Genomic DNA, 17,320 nt, shown 5'->3' with positions numbered 1-17,320 from the left:
AGTTATTTTCGAGAGGTAGAAGGTAAAAGATTTTTTCACTGTCAGGTTCTTCTTTAGCGATTCGATTCAGGGAAAGTCTTCGTGGTTTTTCCTTCACAAACCTACGTGATATTGCGAGTTCGAAAGCAATCGATACAAACGAATGATAAAGTCTCCAGATGATTTTGTTAAAACAAGGAACGGATAGACAAACGCTACCTTTCAGTAAATGGTTTCTTGAAAGAGAAAGAAAAAAAAAAGAAACAATGAAAAGAAAACGAAAACTAGTAGTCAATACTAGGACTCGAAATCTTAATGACTCGCACAATTACCAGAAGGTGAAATTATGAATTATTCATTTACGTACCGCAGGCTCAAGTGTTTCGTTCAGTCTATACCTCACTTATGAGCAAACAAAATGATCTTGCCGTTTTTGACTACAGCACAATGAAGACATGTACGGATACATGTAATGTAAAACGTGTAGGCAAGTAACAAACAGTTTCTTAACGTTGAACTTTTTCATTTTTCAAATATCATAACACACCCCTGAATGGAATAAGGCTTTATCGGCTTGTTCGCAAGCTAGACTGCCCTCAATCACAAGTCGTTCCTTAATAAGCAATGCCTCATAACGCCCTTTCATAATTTATTTTCCAAGTTCAGTGGCTCACAGCCACTTTGATTACTTTCGTAGAAACTAGTTTGCTTCCATTCTCTTTGCATTTTCCTCTGCGTTCTTCCCAATGAAGTGTCCCGGCAGAGTTTGCATGAAATGTGTAAGTCGAAGTAACTGAAATACAAAAGACTGTTTTGCCTTACCTAATCAAATGGAATCAGAAATGCAATTAAATGAGGCGATATTGAATAAAAAGTCTGTAGTCTGCAAAATTTTCACAGACTCCCCTAGAAATATGTCAGTTAGCTACGTGTATCAGTTAACAGCAAAGAGTCATTTGTTCTTAAAGTAAATAGCTCGAAATAACAGTCGTTCGGTTTAACCGGGGAACCATTTTTTAGTAAAATTAAGAGCCTGGTTGGTCAAGGGAAAAAACAACGGCACCTGGCAGCCAATAAAGGAACAAATCGATGAATCTAGATTTATGTTGTCGATATATCTTGATAATTAACAATTATTCGCCGAAGGCTCAGTGCATATTGTCGAATAATTAACAATTATCCGACAATATTCCCTGAGCCTGAGGCGAATAATTGTTTTAGTATAATTTCAGAGCTGAACAACAGAGAAATTCGGTAATCATCACGTTTTATCTCCAGTGCAAAGGTCACATGTGCCAGCGGAACTCCGCGTGCGAATGATCAATCACCTGACTCAAACGTCAAACAGATTTCTCATTGCGTAAACTTTTCAGCTTTCAAACGACACGGACAGCTTAAGATACGTCTCTAAGCAAAGCTGCGCTTAAATTTGCAGCGAAGCAGTACTTTAGAAGACGAAATTCAAAAGAAAGTTTGTAGGATGAAAGAAATTTCATCGCGTCACTTGTTGATGTTCAAGGTAATGTTAAATGAACATCCGTGAAAGCTCCCCGATGGCAGAATCGAACTCGGGTTAATTCCATGGGAAATTAGGACGTCTTCATCGCTTTGAATGGTGGAGACACTGGTTTCTCTCGGTGGAACGATTACTTCAGATAGACTGCTTCGAGTCATCGCACCTTTCTTTGATTCTGAAGCTGAAGAGCTGAACGCTGCTCCTGTCGATGAAAGAGGTTTTTTTTTTCTTTTTCTTTTTTTTCTTTTTTTTTTAATTAACTTTATTTCCACACTAACAGACCAAAAAAAAAAAAAAAAACACTACTTACAATGAAAAATGCTTACAATACAATGCTACAGTACAACATTTATCTACTAATTATTGGTTATAGTTACAGTACTTACATTCCAGAAAACTTTTTCCCCTCCCCCTATTGAATGTATATGATATTATTTAGACACGATTAACCCCTTTTATATGAAAGAAGTTAGCGCGGACTACATGTGCTGGAATTGATGCAAGGTAGGCCTTTCGCAGTAGCTTTCAATGCTTGCGCCACTTTTGTGGCCAGTGACTGCTTTTATTTGTCGAGTCTACACGTTCTCTCAAGACATAATGCTGACCGTGGTCACGCTGAGGGAGTGGTTGGTAAAATACGGCTGGATCCCGGCTCTCCGCGACTAATCTGCGCGCGCTCAAAGGAAAACGTTAGTGTTTTTCGATATTTTATTTCGTCAACATGAGCACAAAAAGTAATACTGAAAGTGAATTTTCTCGCGTTTCCTTCGGGGAAATTCCATAACATTTGGCAGATTGGTAGTAAATATTTTACTTTAGTCGGAGCTCGTTTTTCAGGGAAATCTATAAGACCAGACTTTTTGCAGCGGTAAAAGACATAGATTTGAAAATATCGAAAAAACTGCCTTTACAAACCCTACTTTTTTCGTGTTTAAAATTGGTATCCCGCTGGAAGTGATGTGATGTAAAAATTTTGGAAGATTTCACCGGAGGAAATTCATGAAAATCACAAATAAAGCCATAAAAACAGTAGAAAACACATTTGTTTGGGCTTTTATACTTTAAACCAAAATCTCAAAATTTTAACAGAGATGATAGCAAAACACTTTTTAATCATTGCTTATTAAATGTAATAAGTTTGAGAGAACTAGGAGTGAAAGCGAATGCAAAAACAGCATTCAAAACATAACACTTGCGCGCGCAACGCCATAAATGATTACCGTATGGAGCCACCTTATTTTATCGCCTTACACATTCCTCTCGAAGCAGACACTATCTTCTTTTGGATTAAACCTTGTAGATTACCCTGGGCCGTTGGAATAAATACTCTACCTCCAATTGAGATGCGAAAGATACGACTTGATGGTCTGAAATGGGCATCTCTTGGAACCGGGGCTTGAAAATATTTTTCCATTTGCGTGATCTTCAGTGCCCTCAAGGCCGCCCGTGTGATCTTTGGTGGAAAGCACTGCGCCTGGTTCTTCTTTGTTGAGCTCAAAGTACTCTTCACCTACGGCTGTAACTGCCAAAGCATGGATTTCTTCACAAGACTTTGACTTTCTCTACCTCTTTTACCGAAATATGGCGAAACGTAAAACCATGTTGTCTGCAGCAAAGTGCGAGGCATTTTCGTATCTGCACTCGCCAATTCTCCGCTCCCAAACAACTTTTGCATAATTTCAGCCGTCAAATGATTCTTGTGGATTCTCCCGGCAATTTTACCGGTGCGGGCAAGACGCTTAAGGTTAGAATTTAAAGCTTTATTTGCTTCGTTGAACTGAATTCCGTCGCAAATTGAGAATTTCTCGTTGAGTAGAGGTGAGCGTAGATACCGATCTCAGGCCGCCCTGCATGACAAACAAACTTGTTTTCTTGTAATGGCTTCCGTCTTGCTTTCTTGCTGACAAATAAAACTTCGAAAGACATTTGTTCATTTCGTGGATTTCCATGAATTCAAATTCTGTTTTGATTTCGGTTTGTTGTGCAAACCATTCTGTGAAAGGTAAATTAAGAGTTACGATTGTAATTTACCTGCAGACTATTTCAGCTCCAGCTGTGGATACCGTTGCTTTTTGTACAGTTTTAAAAACAAATTAATAAGTTCAGTGAAAGAGGCTGACTTACCTTTAAAGTGCCACTAACCTTACGCTTTTTTTCTTTTTATTAAATCTGCTGGTTTCCCTGATTACTTCAGCGAAAAAATTATCTCGACTGATAAAATCCCTGCGTTTCTACAGGCATTTGAGCATGTAATTTCTATGTTCACGACCGCGCAAAATGGGATCTGGGTCGGGCTACTAGTGATTTCCACTTCTTTGGTCTTTTTCTTATTTCTGGTCGAGTTTCATCGGGATGGATGTATTGAATGAAGAGGAATACTCTATCCTACGCATCCTGTATTGCTACAGCCTCCAACCACACATATTCCTTGCATTCTGCAACGATTTTGACACACCCTATCGCATGTTCGCATATATTCTTCTCAGAAACAAAACATTGTTATTCCCGAAATGAGGTCAAAGGCCAACTCGTCCCATTCTCCGCTATTCCTCGGTCGTGACCATGGAAATGTTCAAATTTAAAAACTTTGAAAATTCATACAAAATTAACGAAAATAGCTACAACGATAATTTTTTCGCAGTGGTGATCAGGAGAAAAAGGAAATTTATCTGATTAGCGGAAAAAAATTTTGGGGGTTACTGGCACTTTAAAAATTTTAACACCATACTTGGTTGCATATTGCGTTGTGTTAGGAACTGCACTAATGTTAAGTTCCGTGATTTCCTCATCGGAAATATTTGCAAACCGACCGCTGGCAGCCATTTTGTTTTGCTTTATATAAACCGTCTAGCGCGGTTTATATAACGTCATACAAGGGATTGCTGAACTAATCAGATTGTTGGAAACTCTTTGTTCAGCTTTGAAATTATACTAACTACCTATATAATTCGCCTTACTTGAACGCTTCCCTGTAATTTGGATATGAGTCAATTTCACTGAATCAGCATTAAGATACGACAATTAACGAGAGAATCGGAAAATTTCATTCATATCTGAAAACCTACCAATTCCGCAAGATGAAATTCAATTTACAGACGGGAAAATTTTCTTGCACGGAATTTCACGCACTAAAGAAAATCGAAAGCTCTTTTCTTCTCCTGCCAAGTGTAGCATCTACGGAGTAAAATGTTAATGTACATGTATTTTATTTTAGGAACTGTCGGTCGTTGATTTGACAGAAACTCGAAAGAGCCCTTTCAAAGAAGATTACAATAAGGTGAGGTTTAGTTACAGCGCGTTTACTGAAACCGGGGCCACCTAGACAATGAAAACCAATTAGAAGCAGAACTGAAACAATAGATTCCACTCTATCAGCTGCTGCTACAGTAATCAACCAAGTGCCCCACAAAATATTATTAGTCAACAAGCTGTGGTATTTTTTTATGACATATCTGATTACTAGACATTTAGCTGTAGTATAATCTGTAGGAAGAGAGCATGCGCGGGGTTAGCGTGCAGAAGCACATTTTGTGAGAGGAAGCTGTTCCTTCCCCAAATTGAGAAAATTGCAAGTAAATCGACAGCCTTGAGTCAAGAACACTATATGACCGGTAGAGTAAAACTTGGAAAGCACAAGAGAGGCGAGCGCGGCTCAGTGGAGGAAGAACAACAAATTCTCAAACGTGCAAACATGGCGGACGAAGAAGAGGTTTGCTCAACCAACAATAAAGAAGCACCAACCGGTGGCAACGAAGAAGACACTCGGCCAAGGACCAATATCGAGGACACTAGTCTCTTGGAATTAAAAGAAATGCTTGTCGACACTCAAATTACGGTTTCGGACATTCTTCGCCAGAATTCCAAACTGACAAATGAGGTGGCGGAATTGCGGATCGCATTCCAACAGCAGAAGATTGAATTAACTGCAGTCAAGACTACACTAGCCAAAATGATGAAACAACAGGATGACTTCGAAACCGAGCTGGTGGCAGCTAGGATAAAGATTAGGGAACAAGAAGAGGAGATCGCGGAACTCTATGATCTTCAAGACGATCTGGAACAATACACAAGGAAAAACTCACTGGAAATCCATGGAGTCCCCGAATCTGCTTATACTTCAACGGAGGACGCTGTCCTAAAGCTAGCAGGGGCCATAAACGTCGATGCTAACCCGGAGGACATTGAAATCTCACACAAGCTTAATAGGAAAGGAGTGGAACCAATCATCGTAAAATTCCAAATGACAAGGTGAAGTCAAGATTATGTAAGGCAAGAACCAAACTAAAATGTCCGGGTATCGGATTTATTTCCCTTCTCAACCGCGGCAATGCGAGTGGCAGCAGAAAGAATTTATCTCAACGAAAACCTTACTTCCTACAGACGGGAGCTCCTAAAGCAAGCAAGCCAAAAACGCAAAGAGGGTCTTCTGGCTAGTGCGAGGTCGATAGACGGGAAAGTATTCATTAAAACTTCACCGGAGGACCGACCACTTAGAGTGTTTGAAAAAACGACATGGAAAATCTTTAAGGTAGTCGTTAATTGATATATTATCCTATCTGTATCTGGGGAAAGGAATCAGTTCGAAGTTAGAAGAAGGGAATCTCTTTAACTGTTTTTCTTTGTGTTTTTGTTTGTGTGTTTTTTTTTTGTTTTTTTGTTTTTTTTTGCATCAGTGCGTGTTTGTTGGATTTATTTACCTTTACTAATTTGTCGTAGGTTTTCTGCATGCAAAAACAATTAACTTAATGTTAGAAGAATTAGAGAACAGAGTAAAAGGAGGAGCATTTTTTCGTATCTTAAAGATCAAAAATCTAAATTCTGCTTCTTACAAGAAACATATTCCGATCTGAATGATAAGAATATTTGGAGAAATGAATGGGGAGGTGAAATATTCTTTTCCAATGGCACCAGGCACAGCAAAGGTGTTTGTATTCTAATTCATCCTTTGGTGAGAGATAAGGTTGAATTCTTTTTCCCTGACAAACTGGGAAGAATTGTGTCAATTACTATCGTTATTAACTCTTTAAAGTCATCACTTTGTAACATCTACGCCCCCATCAACCAAACTGAACTACTAGAATTCTTACATGGACTAAACAATTGTCTTATAGGCAAATCAGAACTGACTACGCTAATAGTAGGTGGTGACTGGAACTGTAGCCTCTCAAAGAGCGATAAAATTGGTGGCGAACCCTGGAAATCAACAAACTATAGAAATCTTGTCTTGACTACTATGGATATTTTTAACCTTATAGATATTCAAATATTACAACACCCAAGGTTACGCAAATACTCCTACGAATCAAAAACTCTAAAATGAAATCAGGAATTGATTTTTTTTTTGGTTGCTTAACAATACGCAAAGAACAGTGAAATTTATTCCTCAATAACACCTGACCACAAAGCAATTTACATTTCATTGTCGTGGTCCAACCTAACACCCAGGGGACCCGGACTTTGGAAGTTTAACAACTCTCTTTTGAATGATGAAGAATGCGTAAACAAAATCAGCGAAACATACGCCCAAACTTGCATTTATTACTCTGATTCAGTAAGCAAACGGCTCTTTTGGTAAATATTTAAGATAGAAATTAGAGCAGCAACCATTTCTTTAGGTAAAAATTGGACCAAATCAACAAATTGTAGGGAGATGGAAATTAGACGCCAACTAGATGTGTTAGTTGACATCATTTGTGACAACTTTAACGACGAATTAAAAAATCTCTACAGCTACGACGGAATGCAAGATATGGTCTCTCGTCGGAGGAAAACCGGTTTTTATTAAAGAATGCCTTAGTTTGACAGTAACATTTTGTCTATCCGAGACCTGCTGAACAGTAATGGTCAACTACTCTCTTTCCAAGAATTTAATAATAAGTATCATGACTGAGTTACGAATTTTCTCTAATTTTACCAAGTTCCCAGCACAATCCCAAAATATTCAGTAATCAAAGTCAAAAATACAGAGCCACTGGAAAACGAACTATATAGAAGAAATGACTTTCTGTTTCAGTCTGACGACTCTACACAAATACAACTGGATAATGCTAAAACTAGAGACTTCTATGGTTTACTAAACCGGAAAATTCACACTGTCAACCAGACAGGCCCAATGAATTGGAACAGCAAAATAAGAGTAGATGAGAATGCCTAGAAAAAAACATTTCGCCTCCCCAAAAAGCATCTGCATGGAGACAAAATTGAAAGAATTCCAGTTTAGATTTATTGATAGGATTGTAGTTACTAAAAAAAAAGAGCTTCATCGATATGGTATTAAAGCGGACGATGAATGTCTCTACTGTGGTGAGAAAGATTCAATTGAACATACTTTTCTTCATTGTGGATTTGTAAAGATTTTTGTTAACAACGTAATTGACTGGTTTAACGCTGCCAACAACTCAAAATTTTCTCCAACAATTGAAGATAAACTATTTGATATCATATCTGGCCTATACGAAAAAGAAATATTACAGCCATTTCATTACACGATCCTATTTATGAAATACTTCATATACACTAGTAAGATGCATAACCAAGCTATTTACCTTTCAGTCTTTGTTAATAAAGTTTTATTTAAGTATAGAATAGAAAACTTTAGTCATTAGCTACGAAAAAATATACCCCTCGCGAAAGCACAAAACCTTACATGAAATTGGTTTGGTTAGGTAACGTTAGTAATGGAAACCAATGTAAAGTAGGTTGGGCGATATATGTGATAGTTGCTGTAATTACTAGTAGTGCAGGAAACCAATAAAGTACTTAAAGTGAGAATAATAATAATAATAATAATAATAATAATAATAATAATAACAATAATATTAACTATAGTAATAATCTGTATATTTTTCTTACTTTTGGTTTTAAGCAATTATAACTGAAGAATTAGCTCAGTGATCTCCATTCTTTATTGATCAATGATACACATAGTCCATGGGCCAAACCACTTTTCGGTACCAAACCTAAGGACAAAACCTAAGTGTTATCAGCTGATACTACTGCATGAGTTGTTTTCAAATTTGTATGATAACCTTTCTGAATGAGTAGCTTTGTGTGAGATTTCTTAATTTAAAATTTCGCAAAAAATAGCCTCAGCATGGAAACGAGGCTCAGAAGAAGATCCTCTAAACATATGGTCACGATCGTTTTATCAGTACTTTAGATATTTGAAAAAAAGGGAAAACATTTTTATTTCCCCTCGAAGTTGTTAGAAGTAGAAATTTGTGTCAGGATTACACGAAAAACTAAAAAAACAACCATCGGTGTCATTCACGTTGCATCATAGGTAAATCCAAGATGGCGGTATTCTTGACAGGTGTGTAGGGCTAATTTGTGCTAAAATTTTGGTTCCTTATAGAAACGAGAAGTGTTCTCAGGGGATAAATAAACAGTAAACATCTAGGTAAACATTTAGAGAAATCAATAAACTAAATATTAAGCTGATAGTGTCGATTTTTGACAAGAAACTTACAGATCCTCGAAATAGGCATTCGAGTATATATCATTCCTCATTTTATACGAAAGGTGTAGCAGTAGATGACATAATGAGAGCTTTTGAAAAATGTGGAGTTTGAAATGCATCAAAAGGAAAATGATATTAAATAATAGTTTTCCTTTGATATGAGGGTCATTTCATATATTGCTAAAGATGATTTTCTTCATGTATAGTGACTACGGTAATTTACAATGACAGTTCGGATGGTCTTTTATGCTGCTTTTGCTGTGTATATAAAATCATTTCTGGTGAGGAACGAACACCTGAATAAATAAATACAAACTTCAGCGCCTAAATTAAACCAGTTTAAAAAAGGCTTTTTAAAACCTTTAAGTCTTAATATTGACGTAGAACCTTGCATGACTGAATAGGTGGCACAAAAAGAGGAAATGTGACGCCTGAAGAACAAAACTTCGCTCAAGAGCGATCACGTTCAGAACAGTCCAGTTGTGCATGTATGGTTCACTGTACTGACCATGATACGGAGCTAGTTAGACCAAAAGATGAGGAGTCCTGGAGTACCCTTGTAAGAGGCGAGCAGCTGCTGTTCGTAAACACAAACACCTTGATATTGCTGAGACACTAAATGAAGGAGAAATCCCAACATTTACTATCACAGAGAATGTCGTAGCATGTTTACCATGAGAAAGCTCTCGGAAACAATTTCAAAGCAGCAAGCTGAACTGACGACCAACAACCAACGGCCGCTAAGAGGACCTCGATCCGACAGTCCCCTACCATGCACCAGCACAACTTACGAACACCTCTGCATATTCTCTGAAAAGAAGAATCTTAAGGGAACAAGAAATCGGGAACCCTTGGAACAATGCAGAGATTTACGTGCAGATCACTCAATTAGAAAATCAGCCATGGAAAAGAAGGACAGCAGGATTCTCGCAATTGCGTCGCGTGAAATCGTAACAGCTGAAGCTTGTTACCACAGGACATACTTCAAGGGGTCTACTAGGACTGTGGCAAGTCCAACTGCGGCTTCCGATGGCTGTGGTGAATCGCTGAGAACATGAGTATGCTAATCTCAAGTCAGAAGCTTACCAGATGCTTACATCAGATGATTACATCAGATCGGATGTTCTCACAAACGAGAAAATAGCCAGATTGACTGAAATGACAGAACTACTTTTTATCGTACGTATCTCACGGCTTTGGTTGTTGAAGAAATCAAGTTATCCACAAAAAAGCACACCAGACAGAATCTCCAGGCAGAATTTGGCGATGTCCTCCTCTTTGAAAATTTGTTAGAAACCACCAGTGTCTTCATAGTTCCCGCCAATTTGACACACTTCATGTAGCCAAATACATAACAACCCTTCTTCTGGAAAAACAGGACAATGCAAGCCAGTCTTATCGGAGCTCAAATATAAACCGGGCCGCTATTGGCATTCGCGAAGCTATTCAAAGAACAGAAAACAAAATCTCATAGTCTCCACGCCCTTCAGATCTCGCGAAGAGCGCAATGAATGTTCCCAAAGAGTAGGGTTCGTTCTTGCAAACATATCTGACTGGAAAAAAAGAGTGGCCAGATAAAAACTGTCATCCAAGAGTGCAGAGGTTGATGAAATCCTTCGCCCAAGATCTGATGTTTAGAGTGAGCAGAGTAAAGATTAAGCCATTCAAACAGATCCCTCTTCCCTATGCTGTGAAAACCCTGACAGATAACGTTGAGCTCATCCAAATGCTTAATCGTTGCGACCACGGAATCGCCTATTCCCAGCTTGAAGAAATCAACACTGCACTGTGCCGTAAAAAAATGACATCAACAAGTGAAATCCCATTGCCAGATAACATCCAGCCTCATGGTGGCACTACTTTAGCATGGGATAACATTGACGGCCTAGGAGAAACGTTATTGGGTGAAGGAACATCGCATAGAGTAAATGGAATAACGGTGCAGGCGAGGCATTTCGGACCACAACTTCTCCCGGAACCATCAACGCAGATAGTTCAGACCAAAAAGAGGAGTGTTGAGGCACTGGATGCAGAAAATCTTCCATTTACAATGCAGAAGATGGTTACGGCCCTCGTTCTAGGAGATTTGTAGAAGTTACCCGCCAAAAAGCTCCTGAAAACGCACGAAGAAAAACCTTTTAAGGGTCTTAGTGCGACTACATGCGGACGCATCCGAACACAAGGTGCAGCAGTGGAGAAAATTCCTTTTGAATTCAAAGAATAAAAAGGCCTTCACAGAGTTTGTGGTAAAGGGGTGGAAACGGGATTAATACAGAACAAAGTCGACAAGCAAGGTCACTTTTCGTGCGAACGTGACTGTTACGAGATTACCTCACAAGCTGCCAATATAGTTGAAGAGCTCAACTCCACACAGGAAGAAGCTGATACCAGGCTTATTGCCAGGCTGATACCAGGCCTGCCAAGAAATGCAGTTTATGCAGCTAAATCACGCTACAAGGCGGTGGTTGTGGCATCAGAAGATACAGATGTATTCTTACTTTGCCTGGCGTTTAATTGCTTTATTCGGCATCCATGTATGTCAAGTGTGGAGCGCAGACAAGAACTAGATATGTCAGTATCTCCAGTGTGGTGGCAGCCGTAGGAGAAGAACTTTGCAAATGCCCAATTGGTATGCATGCTTTCATTGGGTGTGACACAGTGAGTGCCTTCGCTGGAAGAGAAAAGATAAGAGCCCTACGACTTGTCAAGCAACAGACATCTTACCAAGAAATGTTTGAGCAGCTGGGGATGAAATGGGTTCTATCAGATATGCTTTTTCAGAGCCTTCAAGAGTATACATGTAAGCTTTACTGATAACTGAGAATGATACTGATAACATTAATGAGCTGAGGTACAGGTTATTCTGCACAAAGAAGGGTAACATCGACTCCTCCCAATTACCACCTTGTGTCGACTGCTTGTTCAAGCATGCTGTTCGCGCAAACTTCCAAGCAGTCATTTGGAAGCGAGGTCTGCAAAGCTGCCAAGGGACGCGAACCCCATTGGTTTTGGCTGGTGCGAAGACGGTGATCACTTTGTCATTGACTGGTGATGAGCGGTGACCCAGCCCCTACAACCGTGCTAAAACTACTGTCTTGCTCGTGTACAAGGCCATGTCAACTTGCTACCTGCAGTTGCCTGGCAAATGGTTTGAAGTGCACGGATGTGTGCAAGCTATTAGACTGTGACAACAGATGTGAAGATTCTATCGAGGAGTTTGTCTCAGATGACAGCGAAGAAGACGAAGAAATCTAACTTTAATTATCAATGTAACACATGTACAAGCAGTTTCTTATATCCTGAATAATTATTCATATTTAACATTTGGCAAGTTTAGCCATGGAAACCATCCAGGAACAATTTCTTTAAGTTAAAAATAAGTTGTTGACATAAGCTCTGAAAACGTTTGAGATTTTCAATACCTAAAAACCAGTGTATGTAACATGATTGTATTTGCATTTGCTTGTATTTGACCGTAGTAATCACATTTGTACCAGTTCTATCTGTTCAGCCCAACCGAGTCATTTGCAATTGATCACGTGATAAGCCTGGAATAGCTACTCATTTGACATGGCTATCATATACCAAACGAAGCAAGAGGAGTCAATGTAGTTTAGGACAAGGGTTCGAAGGTAACCAATGCAATTTACACGAGCACTTTCTTTTTTTTTCACATTTTCCGTCTTATTGTTCATATTTATAATTTGACAAGTGTTGCCATGGAAACCATTTAGGGATAATTCCTATGAGTCATATATAAGTTATTGGAATTAGGTCTGAAAACTGCGTTTGAAGTTTGCAATAACCAAAAATCAATGTATGTAACATTTTCAGGTTTGCATTTAACTATTATTAGGCATCTTTTTACCAATTCGGCTTATTCAGCCAAACCGAGTGACGTCATTTAATCACGTGATAATCCTAGTAAAGCTACTCCTTTAGCATGGTTATCATACACCAAAATAACCTAGAGGAATCAACGTTGTTAAAAATAAGTGTTAGAATTTGTCCCTCGTTTTGGTACCAAATGGCTCTTTCCAGGGTCCTGGCCCATGGACTAACAGGTAGAGATTTTTTTTACAAAGCTGAACTTAGCAATATTATTATAGAAACTATCACTACAACAGCAAATGGTAATTATTTTGAGTTACCCCACCTATCTATATTGTGAGGAGAGAAAATTAGATAATTAAGTATGTTTTACATATTCGCTTTCGCTGTCGGAAAAATTTAGAAATCCAACATAGATATATTTGTTTTAGTTCGTTTTGCGTTTCTGGGTTACAGGTTACTGTTCCAGTTCAGTGACCGTAACAGACGTCTGCTAGTTTGTTTTAGGATCACAACTGTGATAAGCGTTGAACTGTAATTGCTACCTGCGATAGTTTTTTGTTAAACTGTTATCTACCTGTATTGTCTTGAAAGTTATTAATGTTGTAAACGATGAATTCCGTTATAGCCAATCGAGCTTTCTGAAATGTGTTAGATAATGTTTAGTTAAGACTCTGTAATAGCTTTACGTAATCCTTTAGAATTGTGCTTTCGGCTTAAATAGCCGTGCCTTGTAAAATATTCTTTGGTTACATTTGGGCTGCATTCCGGTTACATTCTGGTTGCATTCCGGTTATGTTCCGGTTGCACTCTGGTTGTGTTCTTGGATTGAAACGATATCGTTGGACCTAAGTTCTGAGTGCTGTTGACGTCTCTCAAGGTAATTCCCTGTAACAGATCCGGTACTGATCCCCGCAGCAAGAGAGTTTCCCAGGCCAAAAACCTATTATCACAATATACCATATGTTTTGACCACCCATATAGGTATGTGCCGCAAGATAGGTTAGGGTTTTTGAGGTTCTCGATCCTTTAATACGGTATCATTTTTGCCCCTGTTTGCATTGTGTTCCTGATGTGATCCATAGATAGGGTATAAACTGAATCAGCTAAAATTGCAGTGCGCAAATGACCAGTTAGATGGAAAACATATGATCTGTTAAAACTGAATTATTTGTAACTTTCCAGTGTTACAGAAATGATATAAAGTTGAACTATTCATGCTGTTCTTAAATTTCGTTTTTCCCTTGAATAGGGTGTCATTTTTTGGGTTTGTGCCGTTAATAGGGTACCGGGATTTGCTTTATTCTAAAATAGGGTCAGGGTTTAAGACCGTTCATAGCACACACCTATCCGAAGTCTACGGAAGTACCTCCCCCCCCCCCCCCCCCCCACCCCCCTCTTCCGATGAACAGTCATTTGTTTTAAGAGTCCCTGTCCATAAATATGGAAAATAACTCGGCAAGGGTCGAAAATTCGATTTCGCTCATATTTTTATGGTAGATAGGTTAGGGCATGACAAACACTACTACATAGTTTTTTTTTTGGCAAAACATCCTTTTATTTCACAGAAATATGCAAATTACCAAATTCCGTTGAAATCGTCATTTGACGCACCATTTTATTAAACAAATTTGAGAGCCTCGCATGCAAAACCACATCATTCTTCCGTCATTAAAACACTCAAATATTTTTTTTGCAATGTTTAAATGTGCACTGGGTTGATTTTAGGGAATGTTGCGTTGTCCTTTTGGTGCGAAATAATTAAAGTTCGAAGGCATGTATTTCATTCACTTAAAAGTACTTCGTGAATATAATTAATTTTCACCATGTGCGAAACCTTCAAATGGATTAAGATTCTGGTGGTTGAGTTGCAGAAAGATGGTCTACAGATTCCTGTAAAAATTTCTTTGGGCAAATGATTGTGAGCGACGCGAGAGCTTTTCAAAGTACGTCAAAAATGCAAATATTTGACCATCCGTCGTCAAATTTTAATTTACGGGTTAGACGTATATTTTAGCATGCGCCAGATGACTTGGCCTATATTAAGTTGCAATAGACACAGAGCTGATAATTTCGAAATTTTCTAACCTCATTTGCTGTAAAAGGCAGGTCTAAAGCCGATTTGACGTGTTTCTCTCACTATTCGTCGCACATAAAGCAGAAGTTTGCTTTTGTTTACATAACGTCCGATGTACATCGCCAACTGTCAACTTTTTTAATGGTCGAATACCATGAATCTGTGACCCTCTTTCGACACATATAATCACCACTGCATCTAAGCCAAAAACGGCTGAGTCATTTGTAGATAGTTGCTTGCTTTGCACTACACCAAAATATTGTATTTGATCATCATAGTTTGATCGCTTGGATCCGGGTTTCGACAAAACACTGACCCCCGGTCAGCTGAACCCCTACTGACCCCTTTACAGACCCCCCTACTGACCCCTTATAAAATCACGGGAAAATGAAAATTGAAAAAAGCCCAGAACTATCAGTTGGACCGATTCAAGTTCGTCAATGAATTTAGCTTACCTGAAACTTCCAAGATGGCGGACGCATTGCAGATTTCCGACTCCCTTCTCATTTGACTGAGGATTTGCCACGGAAAATCGAGCACAGAATAAGTTGGAATATCATAAAGTATGGTATTTGTACCCATTAGAAAATTAAGCAATGAAAATAGCGAGGAAATTCTGGCAAATTAACACGCACGCGACTAACCGTGAGCGACACGCACACGATAAAATCAACCGGAAGTTTTTTTAAGTTTTTTAAAACAAGACAAGAGGCTTGCAATTACCTTATGAAATTTGTCTTCCGGTTGAAGTTTACACGCGTGTTCGTGCCGCTCGCAAGAGCAGTTCATCATAAGCCTTTCGTGAGCCTGCTCATTTTTCAGCGTTTCTCTTTGCTTCATTTTCCAATGCGGACGAAAACAGTATTTGATGATAATCAAGCTTATTCTGTGCTCGATTTTCCGTCAACAAAACCTCCACTAAACAGTCATAAGAGAACAAGAGAGTCGGAAATCTGCAATGCGTCCGCCATCTTGGAAGTTTCAGGTAAGATAAATTTGTTGATGAACTTGAATCGGTCTCATTGATAGTTCTGGGCTTTTTTAATTGTCATTTTCCCATTGATTTTATAGGGGGTCAGTAGGGGGGTCAGTGCGGGAGTCAGTAGGAGGTCAGTTGACCGGGAGTCAGTGTTTTGTCGAAACCCCTTGGATCCTTGCTTGCGGCGGTTCCTTTTTTCTGCGTCACGCAATGCTGTCATCCCATTTTAGGGGGTAGGGTAGGACAATTTTCATCCGCAATACGTAAGGTTCCGAAAGGCTTGGAACCACTGGGAGCACACAATCTTGTTGAGTAGGAAGAGATTAAATAAAAGAATGAATAATTTACCATTACCCCTGTTGTCATCTTTTACTTGACCACCGCCACCTACATGCACTGCGTAATACTGTAACGCTAAACTCGTACTTAGGTCTTTCCGCGCTGTGCAATTATTTTTAGATTACATATGATAAAGTGGGCTACCCTCGGGGAAATGGGTGGTGACCGCTTAATAGGGGCCGGCCGCTAAATAGAGGTTGGTGTACCTTGAATATTTAATTTTTCACTATCGGGTTATAAATTTCTTGGTGAACATGGAGTCAATTCAAGACATTCATGATAGCCGTGTGTTTGAATTATCACTCATCACCTTCAATTTCAGACTCTGCCATCGACCTAGTCTCCTCCGCAGCCGTTTTTTCGGGAAGTCACGCAACGCTCCCGCCAACGCCGTTTCTTAGCGGGGGAGCGTTGCGCGACATCCCAAAAAACGGCTGCGGAGGAGACTACTGATCGACCTTGCCACAACGAAGTTTTTAAATTTTGGCTGGCCGCCTAATAGGGGTAAAGGCAATACAGAAACCCTTACCGGAACGACCAAATGGTGGCTGCGGACGCTTAATAGAGGTAACTGGTCAATAGGGCTTCTGTTTACAGTATTTTACTGACAATAATTTTGGACTGTATTGACAACAGCTAGTTTCTGTTACAAGCATACCAATGCCTCGCGTCTAAGCAAACAAAATACGCCAAATAAAATGGCATGGCCAGGGTTGTTTACTCACGTAATTACTAATTAAATTTTGTCTGTTTTTCTCACGAATTAGACAGGTTGTGATTTCCTATTTTTATTTCAGCTAGTTCTTGTTTCATTGATCTATAATTTGTTTATGGCGATTTTTTTCAAATGGTAGTGAGTAGAGGCACTAGCTTTATCAGCTGTTGTCTGAAACATCAGAACGTGCAACAAAAGTGATTTAGACCGAGGCCCCGTACACTACAGAATACGATTATATAAATTTACACATATTACTATGTATATGAACAGATGATCAATGAATAAATTGTTTCACTTATCCTGAGAGTGCTCCATACGAAAATAGATCAAAATATGCAGCATGGCCTTGACAGCATTGCGTGACGAACAAATAACGGCTGTAAGATTGTGCTGCGCCGACACGCCTATCAGGAATGGTCAGC

At 39.1% G+C, this 17,320-nt stretch overlaps 1 protein-coding gene and 2 pseudogenes across 2 annotated transcripts in view; 1 reads left to right on the top strand and 2 right to left on the bottom strand.

The window, feature by feature from the left end:
• The window catches only part of LOC149103378 (macrophage mannose receptor 1-like), a 137,722-nt pseudogene that overhangs the window by 43,178 nt on the left and 77,224 nt on the right, over positions 1 to 17,320 (bottom strand). The gene's annotated exons all lie outside the window — the stretch shown is intronic.
• LOC110056390 (uncharacterized) overlaps positions 1 to 17,320 on the bottom strand; it is a 56,729-nt gene that overhangs the window by 8,062 nt on the left and 31,347 nt on the right. The window lies entirely within an intron of this gene.
• LOC149103386 (uncharacterized) lies at positions 5,100 to 5,634 on the top strand (annotated as a pseudogene).

This window comes from Orbicella faveolata, unplaced genomic scaffold (assembly GCF_042242905.1).
Source record: "Orbicella faveolata isolate gen_17 unplaced genomic scaffold, um_ofav_v1 contig_35, whole genome shotgun sequence".
In the NCBI taxonomy this organism is placed as follows: Eukaryota; Metazoa; Cnidaria; class Anthozoa; order Scleractinia; family Merulinidae; genus Orbicella; species Orbicella faveolata.
This window is presented reverse-complemented; position numbering and strand designations above follow the sequence as displayed.